Source organism: Pleuronectes platessa, chromosome 9, assembly GCF_947347685.1.
Source record: "Pleuronectes platessa chromosome 9, fPlePla1.1, whole genome shotgun sequence".
In the NCBI taxonomy this organism is placed as follows: Eukaryota; Metazoa; Chordata; class Actinopteri; order Pleuronectiformes; family Pleuronectidae; genus Pleuronectes; species Pleuronectes platessa.
This window is the reverse complement of record NC_070634.1, coordinates 22,134,554-22,149,617: the sequence shown is the minus strand read 5'-3', so window position 1 is coordinate 22,149,617 and position 15,064 is coordinate 22,134,554. Positions and strand designations below refer to the sequence as shown.

Sequence of the window (15,064 nt, the reverse complement as noted above, 5' to 3'; positions counted from 1 at the left end):
ATAACCTGTATTATAGCTGTTTATTTTACTAGAGTGGATGATCATGTTATGCTGGTGTTGTTTCAATAACGTTAGTCTCCTCTGACCTGATTGTTCTGTGCTGGTAAAGAGGTTAATATTCGATTAAACTCAGATGCCAGTAAAAATCATCTCCAGAATCACTTTCCTTGTTGTGGTTTCTGTGGTTGCCCTGGTCACATGGGAAAAAGAAATTGAACCATCATCAACAACATGCAACAGACGCCGTGTCCTACATCTCTCTGTTACTGACCTCACACTGAAAACTGAGAGTATGTTTTCACAAATGTTGGATTATTCCCGTATGAAGCTGCATGCAGAGAGGCTATACTGCCATTCGAGATGCCATGTGTTTCCTGTTACATGATCAGCAATCAAGTGGTGATGGACGGGTCATGGCCTTGAAGCAGATGGACATCATTCAGCTCCAACAGGCCGGACAACGCGTCAGCCAAGAGGACGCATCACTATTACATAAAATGTCAACAGAGCAAGCACTTGGGCTTGCTCTGTGAAATGAGTTATTTCTGACTTTCTACAAGCGTCCAGTCCTACTCAGCAGCTTCAACAGATAGTAAATGTTCAGTTTAATTCCACTTGCCCCTGTGTCGTCTGTCTAACTTTTATAGCCAAGACGAAAGGTAACATCGACTGTTGGCAGTGATCAGAAATGTTCTTCACAGGGTAACTTCTCGGATAACTCAAGGGCATGTGTACAAACTGTCTACAGTCAGAAAAAATCTGCTGATCGGGGAATAAATATGTTCAGATAAAACAAATCTGGAAGGAAGCTCAATTCTTTGTTTCCTAACCTCACTTTCTTTGAGCCTAAGGTAGCATTTCTCCAAAATAGACAATTGTTCAAATGCATGCGAAAGCAATTTTTGAAATACTATATTTTAAGAGGTTACTTTGATTCCAACAACACCATGATTTAGGCCAGAAGATCTTTCCCAACATTTAGTTGGATAACAGTCGAGCTCGTTAAGACGAGTGCTTAAGTGACATTAATTTGTTGAACAAAAAATGTGTGTTGAGTATAAATTTCAGAGAGGGAGTGATCAGTGGTAAATCTTCTCTGTGGGGACGACAATCAGTTCCAGTGATCACCATTAGCAGATAATTAGCGGTTACAGAGGAAATTTGTGTTTCAGGCAGATTTCCGAAAATTGTACTCGGCAGCACAGATGTTGAAGACAGCTTATGAACACAGATTAGAGCTGTAACCTCCGGGAATGAAGCACAATGCTAACGAGGAGTATGGACAGTGTGTGTGTGTGTGTGTGTGTGTGTGTGTGTGTGTGTGTGTGTGTGTGAGTGTGTGAGTGTGTGAGTGTGGTGTTCTCAGCCTAATTAGCATTACTTCTGCCTCATTAACAATATTAGAGCCGACAGGTGTGAAGATAGAACGCGAGCAAAAATAGAAAACCGTGTTGGCAAAGCACAGGCCAGCTTGTTCCCTGTATGAAACAATAAAGATACGACCATTCACAAAGTGTGTTTCATGAAAATAACTCTCACAATGAACAACTACAATGATGATAGCTCTCTGCACACTTTTCTCTAACTGCGAGGGACAAAGAGACAAAGAGACCAAGAGCATCTCAGAATATACAACATGACAACCCTTGAACCGGAGAGACTACAACAGTAAAAGTCCACGTTAGCTTTCACTCCTGTCAGCTGAGAATAGAAATATGAGTCAGGGTACAAGCATGTGTGTCCAGGCTGGTGATGGTGGAGTACAAGTGCTGGGAAGGTTTTCTTGGCACAAGTTGAGCCCCTTTATGAGATATACTCTGCTCATATTCACGTTCATAACTTTTATCAGAGGTCTAACTTGAATGTTTACATGAGCTAATGTTCAGAAAACACATCTTTCCTCAGAAATTCCAGTGCTGCAGCTCCTCTTTTCAGCCTGTGTCAGAAATGCTCGGTTGCAGCTCCTGACTCTTGATAAAGATCAGTGTGCTCTGATTGGCCAGCTGGTTGCTTTAGCTCAGGCACGTTTAATCTCAAATCATTAGCATAGTTCTTCTACGGTTTCAAAGCTGAGTAAACATGCTTGCTCGAAACAATGCGTGACAGGCTTCAAGGTATTTTCCCTCTTGTTTGATGGGTGTGTCAGAGGGGTTGCCATTTGTGAATAAACCCGCCCTTATTAAAAAGGCAGTGCATACATGGATTCTAAAGTTGCAAATGAGGCAGCTGCTGCTTGGTTTTCACAATTCAACTATTGTGCAGAGATTTTAACATCAAGTATAAATTTGAACCCATGTCATCGACCCCTGAGAGTCACAAGAACGGCAGGAATGGCTTCCTCAGTAGTTGCAAAACATTCGTATCACAAGTGTTCAATGCCCCATTGGCAACTTTGTTCTACAGCTTTAACGCAAATGCCTTAGGAGACAGACTACCCGTGTTTTTTTGTGGGTAGAGGATCTCCATTTACAGACTTTACAGACTTCAAAAGTAAACAATAAATGTACAATGTATTGCCATCTAGTGGTGAAGTGTCATGTTGCAGCTGAATACTCTCCACCTCACCCTCCCCTTCCAAACATGAAAGATAACCTATGGTAGCTTCAGTTGTCATAAAAATCTCAAAGGGGGTTTAGTTTGTCCAGTTTAGGCTACTGTAAAAAGACAGGGGCGGATAAGAAAGCGTCTTTATTTTTTTCTGTGTGATTGAGGCTTCACCATACTGTAAACATGTCTCCACTCCAATTATCAGTCAGTAAATTTAACATGCGCAACATTCCCAGAGAAAGACACCGGATTCCCAAGTGGAACCTGTGGCACCCAAATATTTGAATTCAAATGTCTCGAGATAGGAAGACCAAAATGTGACCAAGGTTCTGTGTCCCATCACATTTTACCTCTCGCACAATAGAGTTGTCAACAGTAGGTGACTTCAACCGAGCATGTCACATATCAGCCTAATAAAGAGGAGATAACAAGCTCCCTGCCCGTCTGTTCTGTTGAGTGAGGGGCTCAGAGGGTCTCAGAGGAACAGGATCTGAGCAGCTGACTGTCTTCTTCAGACTACCCTCCTCCTTCTGATCCACATCTCTATGACCGGACTCTAAGTTACACCCTGGAATAGTCTACTCGACAACTCCGGTCGGTTACCTCCTGTTGAATACATCTGAAAAGACCTGAATACAGGTGTTTGTGTCCTCGTGAGGTCGGGAGGACATCGGGGTGACATCCAGGACGGACGGTTGAAAGAGATTTAGGCAGGAAATCTAAAACTGCAGAAGTAAAGACAGTGAATGCAACAGGATCGAGAAGCCTGTCTGCGATACTTCATTATTCACTATGATCTGTCGTTCTCTTGCATCATGCCAGCAGATGAAGGGCGTGCAATGAAAAACATGGAATGTGTGAACAAATCCAGCTGTGATTAAATAGAAATGGAAATAAAGATCTCTTCATCACGTGTTCACCCACTTCAGGGTCCTTTAAGATTTATATGAGGCCGATAGTGTAGCAATATTATATATATGTGTGTGTAGGGTTGTGTCACTGGATCTCAAACTATGTGTGTGCAGATGTGTAGAGGAATCTTCAAATTTGTATAGAGAATTTGTGTGCGCTATGAAAAAAAGATATTATATATATATTTATGTTATCATAGCCTCGTCTTTATGTGTAAACTATTGGTCTTATATAAACAAATACTAAGATATTAATAAACTCTTGTAAACTTTCTTTAAACACCATTTAATCCTTGAGAACTGTGTAATCCTGTCAAACCATTCAAAAGTGCAAACTTTCATTTTACATGCAAGCTTAACACAATCCTTCATACAAATGTTAAGTTAAGAGTTTATTCTCACTTGTGCAAAACGAAAATTCAGTGTTGCATAACTTCAGCTCTATTCATTATACTCATATAGAACTAAATCATAACGTAATGTAAGTTATTTGTATTTAAAGACTAAATATCCTGATATTCTTATTCTGAGCTCAGTTCAGCAAAGCTTTGAGTGATATCTGATTTCCTTTGAAGAAGTGACAGCTTAAACATTGCATCATTTCAGAAAAATCTCATTTAAACCCCTCCACTCACCTGACACCTACTTAAGAACATGTTGCTACACTGGGGAGGCTGTAAACATTTTCCATCCTCGCAAGTTTTCAGGGGAAAACATTAACGTGGGTATCGATATTTTATGGAAATCCATCCAGTAATTGTTGAGATATTTCAGTCTTAAACTAAGTGGGTGAATGATCTCTAGAGCTGTTCAGATAATAAGTGCACGAGGCTGCGTTGGTGGCAGTGCAATGATGAACTCATCCAGGAAGTCCAGTTTGAGTAACAGCTCCATGAGTTGTAAAATCGAATCCGTTGCCCTAACATAGTGTCTATACAAGAAATGTGAGAGCAAAGGAAAATGTGGTGTTTTCATCTCTTCACAGCATCTTGTCATTAATGCCTTTAAAGCACCTGAATTAAAAAAACCAGAACCTGTGCCAGATCAACCGTGGAGGTAATCAATCCTCACAAATTAGACTTTTTATTCCAAATGAAGAATTTCTCTCTGAAATTCACGAGACACAGAGAAGGCTGCGTGGTGGAGGGATACATGAGAAACTATGTTATCACATCATTCTGCAGCCTACGGCATCTGAAAGCCTCCCACATGAGAATAATGTCGAGGAGCGAAAAATCACACAGCGAGAGTTCAGAGTCGTGGAAATAGATTCATTGCCCCCACATTTTCTACAACAGTAGTTTTTTTTTTACCTCATTTCATTCCCTACCTCAGGTTTACTAAACCACGTAAGGACTGCTGCTGTGAAAAGAGGCTACTCATCATAAAATGTACATTATTCATTTCACTCGCGCTCTTGTGCAATGCCTAGCAGGACACTGTGACGGCTGCATAAACATTCACCCCCAGCTGCAAGCTGTACTCCACCCATCGATAATGTTGAAAAATGCTAAACAACTGGTAGAAAGGACTGAGAGCCCATTGGCTGCAGCTCGGTTCCACCTGAAGCACGAGTTCTTGGGGTCGAGGCAAGTGTGGGAGAGGAGGGGGGGGGCAGAGGCGTAATGCAAGTAATAAGGCTAATGTTGGCGACGTTTGAATAAGCTGTAAAGTTATGTAATTACCATAAATATTTTCTGCACAAAATATCCAATGTCACTAAATTCTAGGATGAGGTGAGGGGATATTCAGCTGCAGCATCCAACTGCACCACTAGATGTCACTAAATTCTACACACTGAACCTTTAAGTTTAAACCTGTTCACTATCCATTTTAAATACTTGGCCTTTAAAAAAGAAGAAAGAAGGTTTAATTTATTTTCAAATCCAAATTCTGGGTCCTAAACCAGCTACTTATCTACACCAGTAGTCAAAGGTTCATGTGCTGGCAGCAGACGCCAGTCAGCTTCATCAGGGGACTTCATATTCCTCTCCACAGAGATCATCAGTGTCAGACAGAGAGGCGGTGCTCAGGGATTTCCTAATGAGTCAAGTCTCTGCTCTTCTCATTCAGTCACTCTCTACTCTCTCTCTCACACACACACACACACACACACACACACACACACACACACACACACACACACACACACACACACACACAGACACACACACAAAGTCATCTGTCACACGTCTGCCTAGCAACCGCTGCTTCACTAACTCTTGGCAAGAAAAATCACAGAGTAAATGTTTTCTCACGAGTTCTTGTCGAGACAATTAAGAAGCTTGATTAGCCGGGCGTCCCTCGGTTATTCTCTCCCTCGGGCGGCGTCATTGGAATGAAGGGCAGCAGTCAGAGCGAGGGCTCCCGTCGAGTCAATGTACCGGAGAGCATCAACAACCTGGGCAGGCACTTCACTCCAACTGGGTTCATTATTAGAACGACACAAGGAGAAATGGAGGTGGAGGGAGAGAGGACAGGTTTGTGTTGGTAAGAATGTAAATGGAAGACTGTGGTTTTGTCATTAAGGCCTTCAGATACGAGTCCGCACTTGGGCCTGAAATTATCCAGAGGGGCTGCATGTGAGAAAGCAAAGTCAAACGTCCAAGTCAGTTGCTGCAGACATTTGAACAAACTTTTCCGAGAGCACAGACAGTCCAAAAAACTCCCAGTAAGCGAGTGGGCATGTTCACCTGGTTTCCAACACGAGATAAAAACAAATGTTATTATATAAAATATTATATTAAATTATATTTTCAAATAAAAATCTGGATCTAATGAAAGTTAACGTGGCTTCATGTGGTTGGGCCTTGGCAGAGGTTTGACCTTGACAATTCTTTTTAAACAATAAATTAAATTGACAAAAGATTTATAGCATAATTACAAGAATTGATCTTCCTAAGTAATTAGGGGGTTGGAGTTATTGGACCTTCAGACACACAGATAAATGAGGATGTATTTAAGTAATGCCACCGAAAATGTAAGGCACGCATTTCTCTCTGCACACGCATCCTTTCAGCTGGAAGTACGACTGTATACACACACAGACAAACACACAGACAAACACAAACACAGACACACACACAGTCAATGTGGTTGCCATGGGATTATGTACATGGGGGGATCAACCAGCGTTTGACCCAATACCAGAATGATGTCACGGGTTAATCCCCCTCCCAGTTGACACCGTTCACTGTCCAGCTGTAATCACACATCACCAACCCACCAGAGATTTACACCAGTGCTCCAACCTGAACCACCACAGGGGTTGATTAATGGGCATTCAAAGCCTCCACAGTGGTGTCAGTGGTTGGGCGTCGACTGCATCTTGGCCACTGTGATGGGGGGGTCACTTCAACTCTCTATTCAGCACTCCCCACTTCCCTGTGGTTTCAGTTGTACAGTTTGAAGTAGTCAATATCTGTTCCTATTACATCAATTAAGAGGAGGTTATTGATTAACAAAGTTTTACTAACTTCCGGACACTTTTCCTAGGTGTGCTACAAACCCATGCTAGTAGGACAGTGCACACATTGCTAGGGCCTCTAAATGGATTGAAGCCATGATACATTTTTAGTGGCTCCAAATAGCAAAGCTGGTCTGTTGATCAGCCTTTAACTTTGGTCCACACTTTAATACATCAATAACCGCAGGAGATATTGGATAAAATCTTTTTTGCATAAACAAACAGACGGGGGTGAAAACAGCACATTTGCAAATATCCAAACCTGCTGCTAATGCTTGATTTACATGCCAAACGTTAAAAAGTAAAGAGGCAACAAAAAGATGAAGCCTCAAACATCTTTGGCACTTTGGATTATAGTCATCTAACCTTAAATTATAATGTTATCGGAAGGACCCAGACCTGTGTGAGAACGGAGATCATTCAGAGAATTTCATTTAAAAAAGGTTTCAAAGACGTTTGGCATCAATTTAGAAAAAAACATGATCATTGTTGCTTTGAAGTACTTTTCTTTTGATGTTTGTGTTTTCACCCGAAGATCTGTCACTCAGCAGCACAGAAGAAAACCACCCGCGCTCCTATCCCACCAATCACATTCAGCTCCTGCTCTCCTTGAACATAAAGACACGAGCTGGCTGCTCGGCATTGTAATTACTCTCAATTATCAAACTCATCTCTTCAGGCTATTCATCTGTGTCAGTTCAGCCTTTGTGAGGGTGAAGCTCTTTCAGAGTCACTAAGTCAGAGGCAAAGAGCTTCTCTTTGTTTACTGACTCATCAAATTAATATCACATTGGTTTATGGTATTCAATAGAAGTCATGGGAACGATGAGAAAATGAGAAATAAGAAGAGTTTGATTAAAACAACACTGAATCGACATTGGATGGATCACCCACAAATCAAAATAACATTATACAGGCTAGTATGCAGCAGGAGAACAAGGAAGTGGGCACCTCACAGCTGCAGCCTATTTAAAAATGGGTTGAAGTAGGACGCCTTCCCCCAAGATCATTTATAGCCGTCTTTTTGGTGAATGTATGGAAACATGGGGGTGGGGTAGAGTTTTGAGCTCCGTGCTTCAGGCAGCAAAACAAATTCTCATCATCTCCCTGATTGTGCCACACTGACATCTTGAACAATTCTTACAGCAAGAAGGTTGTTGGTTCAAATCCCAGAGTTTGCATGTTCTCACCCACGAGTTTGCTCCGGGTACGCTGAACTCTGAAGCCCAGAGAAATGAAAAGTGGGTTTAGATTAATTGGAGACTTCATATTGTGAATCTGGGTGATGTCTCCCAGTCCCACATCAGCCCTGTGATACACCAGCGACCTGTCCAGTGACAGCTGGGATTGGCTCCAGCCCCACCCAAGAAGGAAAAGGGTTCTAGATAAATGGATAAATGGACAATTTGCGTAAGCTAACAAGCTGTCTCAGAAATGTCTCTCCGTTAACCTGGATCCGGACCTCCATTTAATCTGCTCTGAAGAATGTTTCTCAAATCTGTGCAGTCGTTTCTGCGTAACCAACCAGACCAATAAATGCTAATGAATAAAAGCGAACCCTCTTGGCGGAGGTAATCACACTGCCTCTGCTGATGAGCTTTACGCGACATGCTTTGAAGCTCAAGTTGGACCCTGAGGCGAGCCGTCTTCTTGGGTGTGCAAGTACTTTGGTGTCGGGAAAAGATTCGGACCATTTCACCTGCGAGAGTTCAGCTTCCAAATAGAAGTGATTTCTTTATCTCAACCTTATTTGTGCATGAAGAGTTATGTTCCAGCTCTTGTGTGCAGTGACTTATGTAAGCATCCAAGCAGCACACCTCTAATCATGGATTATTAAAAAGCAGTTTCTAGTAAGTGTCACTATATTTTCCAAATCAAATATTACAATCAACTTCTTGAAGTGTTGTGATTGCAGCTGAAGCCACAGAATAAAAGCGTGCAGATGATGAGTATTGACATGTTATCCTCTGCACTTGAAAGCAAAAAGGCAATTATGATGAAATGTGCTTTGACTGTCGATGGTGTAATTACAGTTCGTCTGTCGAACTCTTACTCCCCCCGTTGCTTTCTCAAATCTTGTTTCAAACTAATGCATGAGCACACACGGCTGTCGCTGCTCTTCCTGTTGATCCACATGGCCACCATTAAATATCAATTCCATTTAGCCTATGGAGCTGCGGGCATTATCCCGCCCGGCCTCTATCGACCAGACAAGTGAAATCCCACTTAAACTGCTCGGTGAGGATGATGCAATGCTGGCTGGATGGATTTATAAATGGTTGCTGTATAGCAGAAGAATGAGGGTCTGACTGATAAGCTGAGATAGCGACACTTTGAATCCTGGGATGTCAGGACACACAGTGACATCCATCCTCCAGGTGGGACAGCGAACCGCCTTCCTCGATTGCATTTAGTCCATTTGAACAAGAAATATTGAAAAGTAAGAAGCACCAGACCAAACATGGTCGGTGTCAAACGCCCTAAATCTACACTAACCTTGCGTTAACCTCTGCTGGGCTCCACTGGCTTCAGTCCACACTGCTGAGCTGGCAACATTTAGCAAAGCAGAAACTGAACTTGCAAAAGAAAAACGGCCAATGAGAAGAAGGGATACTGAGAACATTTGGAATTCGAATTAACACAACACTTTAAAAAACGCCACTGACAATTAATGGTTAGCAAGCTTCCACTGTTTCCTATTTCAATACATGACTGGTTACTAGTATATTGATTCCAGGGCCCTTGTCGTGACAGCCCTCGGCAAGATTTACTCACGGACCTATTACTGGTGGACCATTCTGATTCATGAGCAAGAGTCATATTAATGGCAGATATAAGGCCCTGGGCGTTTCTCTTCTTCTGTGCTTTACTATTAAACCCTATCGTTGCAGGATCTTTCTGGCCTGGATGTTTTTAGCCGTGTTGCCACAGGTGCAGTGTTGCTGTGTCATGTTCCTTCCAGCCCCTCTGCTTTGAGCCCGGTCGCCTGCCGCTCTGCCGCTGCTTCCCGTGGTGCTGCAGCCCCGGTTCTTCCTGACTGTCTCACCCCTGGTGCTGCTGTAGCCCGGGGCCCTGCTGATTCTAATGCCAGTGTCTCCAAAGCAGCTGTTAACACCACCACTATCCTCACCTCTGTTGCCTGGCTCCAAATGCCTGGTATCATCATGTGTGCTTTAGTCTGTAGCAAAATGTGCCATCCACTGACATACTTTTTATTGATAAAGACATTTATGAAATTAGCTGGGGAAATAACACACACTCCTATTTCAATCATTCAAGTTACAAAAGTCCCAGAACCAGATGCAAACCAGCAGAACATTCTGGTCTGGATCTGACCTTCTGTTCAAACCATTTCGGAGCCTTGTTATAAAGTTACAGCAGACGGGTACAATCTGTGGTCAGCCTGCTCGGCTTCATTCACAAAACAGAACGTCTTGTTCTTGCTGGAGCTCCAGAGAGAAGCAGGAGAGGGGATTGTTTTTGCACTTAAACCAAAAATGTATCACAACTTGTAATAAACTCTGGAAAAGGGGAAAATATAGAACCTTTAAATCCCTCACTGACAATACCATGAAGGTTTCATTTTAATAACCAGATGCAAAAGACAGTCTTGCTATTTTCCCCCATTTTAAATTATGCACTTTATAAACAAGAGAGCTGGTTTTCATCTCAACATCAGTACCTTCTCTACGTCCCGGCCAGCTGATGAAAGATCGTGGAGTTATAATGAGACGTGTCTGATCAACGAGAGGGGAAATGAACCACTAACATCAGATAGTAAATCTGATGTTAGTGGTTAATTTCCCCTTTTTGTGCCAGAGACGTAGCATTTTTGGGAATTCCACTCTCGGCAGAACGAGAAAGAAAAGAGAAGAGAAAAGAAAAAGTCGACGCACACACATCCTGCTTCAAGTGTAGAAGAACCTCGAGGCTATTCAGCACATGCATCAACAGCTCGAGTCAGACATGCAGAGGATATTAACATTCTGCAGAACACATATGAGGAAACACACAGTAGCTTTGACACTGCACTCAGAAAACCACACCAGCAGCAAACACATTATGGTTCAACTAGAGCCCAACTGATGCATTAGTTGACAGAGTTGACTTTGAGCCTTCCACAGACATATGGGTATTGTTTGTTTGCTGACGTGCTCTGATGTGAAATCTTTTATTTAACAGAACAAAACTATATAAAAGAGTTGCATTCATGTTTCTGCATTTTATCTAAAAACACATTGTTATTTTCTTCATTCAATTTCTATATGTTTGGTTGTATTTGAGTTTTCTTTAAACAGAGTTAGTTTGATTTCTTTATTCATGATCAAATTAAATTGTTAAATAATAAGCCTCAACCACATTTCTTTGTTATGAGGATTTGACGACACCATCGGGCTCTGGTTACAAAATAAAAGCTATACCAGTCAAATAAGTCTTATATCATAACTTTGTAAACTTGCAGAGAACAATCGGTTGTTAGCATGACCCACATTCACCTTTTGGTATCTGATTTCAAGTTACACACACACACACCACTATAATCAAGAAACTGAGAAAGTGACCTGACCTGTACTGAGAGCAGAACCAAGCCATACCATTATGTGGCAAATTCAAATAATCCACACCGCAGTTAAAATCACAAAAGCTGTGATTGGCCTTAGGGACAGACAGGGACTCGGGGCAGGTGCTGCACAGGAAGAAAACATGTTACTTTATGTATGCGAGGAGAGATGGCCGCCCTCTGAGCAGTGAGTCGTCATTTGTGGTCCTTTGATGACGTTTCTAACAAGTGACGGAAGCGGAACTGGAAGAATACCAACACTGACGAAGATGGGAACTTGGATAGACAACAAGAGAGCTGTTGGTGATCAGGGCAGAGACGCCGACATTCTCAAACAAGCTGCAGAGACTTGGTTGTAATTTATACGTCATGTCTTCCTTCCTCCACGCTCAACCCAGACAGAACTCTTCGTCTGAACGTGTCTGACCAGGACAGTCTCCTGCTGCGTTTCTACAATGTGACAAAATGTCCAGACCCAATTTGCCAGACGCTTCCCGCAGTTCAGGTCTAAAAAAAGCAGCGACTGAAGACAATGTGAGAAAAGACACCCAAGGAATGAAGAAGTGTGTCATTAGCTTTTGGCCAAAGAAAGAACAGTACAATTATAATTTACTTCCTGTAAGTTGCCATGCAGGCTTGTATCTCTTATTATCCTATAACCTCATGACGTCAACTGACAATATTACTTTTGGGCGAGTAATACTCAGTAAGTATTTACATTCGATGATTCATTTCAAGTAGGTGAGAGAAATGATTGACAATCCTCCTTCCTTCCTTCCTTCCTTCCTTCCTGCTCCTAAGTGGAGTGAAACACTTGGAGTCATCAGTGTGTCATTGTGTGATGATCAACCTCTCAAAACCATCACAAATCTACAGAATCTTACTGGTGAACACACTGGAGGCTAGAATTGGGCCACGAGAGGCCCCCTGCTGACCCTCATGTGGAGTACTCAACCATGAACATCTGTGATCCCTGGTTCCCGTCTTTGCTGTGTGCCGTTCTTCATCGCTCGCCCCCTTTTATCCTGTCATCTCTCTCCCGTCAGCTGTGCAATAAATACACAAACTGCACCCTAAAGGAAAAAGAGGCTGTGCAGTCGCAGAGGCGGCCCCTACAGGAGATGAACACAACGGTTCACTGGGATCTGGGACTTTCAGGAGTCTTTGATTCACAGAAGCAGCTCAGAGAAACCCGCTGATACGTAGGCTCAGTGCTCAGGGAGAATCTTCTATCCACACCGGTTTATAAATCTCGTGACAAACCAGGAGCACGAGAGGTGGAGTTGTACATCGCCTGCTGGAGTTTATAACCTACACGGTGTAAATAAGGATTCATGACCTTGGGGAATAGGTCAGCGAGGTCTAGTTGGAAATGCTTGCCGAGCCTGAGACCTAATCAGAAAAGTACTTTACTGTACGTGTGCTCTAACTCACGATGGGTTAAATCCTGCTAGAGCTACCTCCCCTGTGTGCCCCCCCCCCCCCGCTCTCTCAGGAAGCACACACTAAGAAAAAAAAGAGAAAAGGTGAGTGGCCAAGCCCTTTTCTCTCTTTTGAAATAATCAATCGATAAATAAAACATGTGAGAACCGCAGCTGAAAAGAACCACCGGGGTTTTCATCAGCGGCTGAAATGCTGATTTGTTTATCGTTGTGGGAGATCTCCACTGAGGAGTGATGTAGAAAGTACAATCCTCAGCAGGCTCATTGAGACATTACCGAGTCCGCAATTACTCCCCAGTGAGGTTTGATTTGCAGCACACACACAATGCTCGATCACAATCTCTATGTGGGTCAGTGTCACCAATTTCAGCCACACAATTAAATATCTGTGAAACGGCACAGGTCCATCTTGACAGTCAGTTAGCCATAATTGCTGCAGGACTGAATGTGCCCGGTGCCACTCGGCTAAGAGCTCTGCTCCACGGGTCAACGGGTTTCCACATTTAAACACGGAGCGGAAGCCAACAGATCGATAGGCTCGGTTTGGGATGGAGGGAGTGAGCTCTCTTCCAGAGGCAGAGACGCCGAGGACGATGTAATAAAATGTAAAGGAGTCAAAAGGCACGGAGGAAGACGAGCAGGGAAGAATGGAGGGGGGGGGGGGGGGGGGATGTGTGCTCTATAGGATGAAGAATCAGAGCCAGAGATAAAAGAGAGAGAGCTGTAGACAAATAAGAGAAAAACGTATAGCAGCAGGAGAGAAGGAACTCCGCCTGCCAGCTACAGTTCATCAGCGGATTGATTTTTGTGTTTGTTTACAGATACGCTCACAACACAGGACACCCTATACTGGTTTGGATCCGTCACTACTGGGAGTCGCCTTCCCCTGATCTACGAGGGATTCCCACACGTCTCCATTCCAGTTCATGATGTGAATACACACTCAGCCCAGGGTGCTTTAAAATGAACAAATACAAGGATTTAGACCAACGTCTGTTATTCAACCACATGATCTGAGACGTCTTTGTACATTTGGCTACTGTCAGTCAGGACCAAAATAAAACAACAGCCCAACAGGAAACATGCTGTTCTCTGCAACAGACATGTGGAACAACACAAGGTTGCAAGGTTAAAAACTGCACAGCTAGAGACTGAAGACAGTGTTGTGATACCTGCTGATCTCAGGTAAGATAGTGCACTGGTTTAAACGCAGGTCAGATCAACACTGAACTCACTGTCAGGCAGCATCCACATGTGTCTGGGGGGGGATTTCCTGCTAGGCCACATTGAAGCTGTCTATATGTCTAATGTAAATGAATGGAACTCACGCTGAGGGCTAGTTGAGGTAGGTTATAAACTCCAGGTCCGACCATGCAACACACAGGGAGAAGATAGAAAGCACAAGTAATGAGAATTAAGCCTAAAGTCAATATTTGAGAGTCGGAAATGATCTTTAAATCCAGACTTGATTCCATGAGATGTTCCCTCTCTCTCTCAGAGGATGCACCCTGCTGTTGTCAATAAAAAGGAGGGGGGGGGGGGGGGTACCTGGGGCTTAACTTGTGGGTGTAGTTGAGGCTGACAGGAGCCAAACAAAGCCACAGCACATCTGAGACAAGACAAACCGTGCATCCTCCTTTCTCTGCTGTCGCTTCATGCACAAGACAAATCACACTGAAATTAAAAAAGTGGATACATCACTCGGGGGTTTTACCTTGTGTCTGGTCCACAGCTCATCCACTGCACACGTGGGGACAAAGGGAAATCCCTCCCGAGTGCGTGTTGTCGTGGAACTCGTGCACGTCTCTGTCACCACATCCGAAAAAAAAGCGTCCTCTCTTTATTCCGGAGCAGCGACTGTTATTCTCTCCATCCTCTGTTTGGGATGAGCTCCACACTGGTCCCCGTGCAGCGAGCCGCACACACGCACGCGCACACACTCACACTCACTGGGTTTCTTTCTCATCACCTGATCTAGAAGGTTTTCTCTTCTCTTTTTCCGAGGTTAAAACAACATTGAAACAGGAGTGGGGAGGTGGGAGGGGGGAACGTGGCGCTTCGGTCAAAGTGGTCCTCGGTGTTTGATGCCTGGATGCTTTTACGCGCTGTGGCGTCCACCAGCTCCTTCCTGCGCCGA

At 43.4% G+C, this 15,064-nt stretch overlaps 1 long non-coding RNA gene across 1 annotated transcript in view; it reads right to left on the bottom strand.

Moving 5' to 3' along the window:
• The window catches only part of LOC128448570 (uncharacterized), a 29,078-nt gene extending 14,014 nt beyond the window's left edge, over positions 1–15,064 (bottom strand). The window contains exon 1 of the long non-coding RNA XR_008339763.1: positions 14,642–15,064. This is a non-coding gene — a long non-coding RNA (uncharacterized LOC128448570). The remainder of the gene's footprint in view (positions 1–14,641) is intronic.